A 2,218-nucleotide genomic window follows, 5' to 3' on the forward strand; every position below is an offset into this window, starting at 1 on the left:
GTTTTCCATCTATTATCCTTTGTAGGGCTGGATTTGTGGAAAGATATTGTGTAAATTTTGTTTTGTTCACTCTATTCTTATAGAATTCTCTGGCTTATTTCTAACACACCTTAGTCCTTCAGCTCCTTGCATATTATCCATTTAAACTTGAAGCTTTAAAAAGTGGTCTAACACAGCAAAATATTTTCTCATTTTTTTCTTTTGGGAGTTATAATGGCTTTCTTTGGTATTAGTCTTCACATTCTCCAAGTTTACTACAGCGTGAGCTGTCACTATGGAAATTCACTCTATAATGGTAAGTATGAAGTTATTACCTCAACAACATAAATAAGACTTACCCTTTCCTAGCATCTGTCTAATGGAATTACTTGGAAGTCATATAGGAACTACTTAATACTTAGGTCGTCTCTGGAAACAGATGAGTACTGTGTATTTTTTGAGATGAAGCCCTATAGAAACTACTTCATGCTTAGACAGAAAATGCCTGGAAATAGAGGGGTATTATTGGTGTATTATCTGGGATGACCCTGAACAGTGGAGGACAGATCAAGAGAGACAATGACTAAGCAGTCATCAGACACCATCAGAGGAACTAGGAATTCCACCTGCATTCATTGTGTTAGACAACGCTAGGGCTTTCCCCATGCTATGCTACACACTATCATTCATAGACTTTTGTCACTGAGTGTTGGTGTCTAAATGTACTAGCTCTACATCTGAACTACATTTCATGTTCAATGTTCATGTTCAATGTTTTCTCAAGAGGAGAAAAATCAAATCTAATGCAATTATGACACTGAACAGTAGAGATCACTGTTCCTAGACATAGACCTTCAGAAAGGAATAATGGAGGCCATATGTGTGAATTCAAAGTTGTTGTCTATGGACATTTTTCTTAGCTAAGATAATAATCACATTTGTTACTCAACACCAGGCAGGATTTCACATATTGACGCCATGGCAAAGCATGCAGATTGAAAATTTATTGGATGATATTATGAACTTGTCAAATGAATATCAAGGATGAGTAAGGAGAAGTCATCACCTTGCTGTATTTGATCAATGATGATCCTTAGGGGAAAAGTAACAGAAGGAAAAAATGTGCTTTTAAAGATACAAAAATTAGACTCAGATGAGATATGCTTTAAGTAAACCAGTTTTTGAAAGAAAAATATCACAAGTTAAATCAACTACTTATTAAATTATAGAATTAATAGAAGTTAACTTGTAACAGAGAAAGCAGTCCATAATTCAAAGAGAAGCCTTGGAACCTATTAAATAGGGCAAGTATTGCCTCAACTATTCATGATACTACAACAAATCCAGAGAAAAATCAACTTAATTTCCTTTTTCCTATATTTCTCTTGACAAAATAAAATAAACAAGGTTCTGTAATAGAGCAGCCTACTGTAGAGACATTATCTCACATTTACACATGTCTTCCTAAACTGGGCAGTTATTCTTGACTCCTTTGTAACTATTTGCATCTCAGTTCATCTCATGAAAAAGAAATTTCCAGAAATGTAATGCAATTCTCAGTTATAAGTGTTTCATGAATCCACAAGAGTACTTGATACACATTTTAGTGTTTATTTTTGTTAAATAATAAATTACTATCTTTTAAAAGTGGTAAAAAAAAAAACCCACACCAATACTTTGCATAGGTCATATATATTTATTTTTTTCATAGAAATCCCAAGTTTATTCTACATGGTGTCAGTGAAAAGCTCAACAAATGACTTTGGGGAGTGTTTCAAGTGTTATTCCTTAGAGTGGTCATCAAGTTGGTACTTACTAGTGGTTTGCAAGTCTCCTCATTCATATTAATGTCCAGACTATAAAGTTGTCCTTAACAGGACTTCTCTACAATCAACTTAGACTTCTTGAGAAGAGCTAAGTTCAGTTGCGAGAACCCACAGAGAAGAGACAGGCATGGCAGCCCATCCTTATAATCCCTGTGCTGAGGAGGCAGAATCAGGCAGACCTCTGGGGACCAATGGCCATCTCTCCTAGCTTATTCTTCAAGCTCCAGACCAATTAGATACTCTGTCTCATAAACAAGATGGATGGTACTAAGTTTGATCTCTGGCACATTCATGCATACACACACACACACACACACACATACACACACACACACACAGATCCACATGAACACATTAGTGTTATGTACCTACACATAGGCACTTCAAAAAATGGAAGAAAATAGATAAAAGCA

This window comes from Mastomys coucha, unplaced genomic scaffold, assembly GCF_008632895.1.
Source record: "Mastomys coucha isolate ucsf_1 unplaced genomic scaffold, UCSF_Mcou_1 pScaffold8, whole genome shotgun sequence".
In the NCBI taxonomy this organism is placed as follows: Eukaryota; Metazoa; Chordata; class Mammalia; order Rodentia; family Muridae; genus Mastomys; species Mastomys coucha.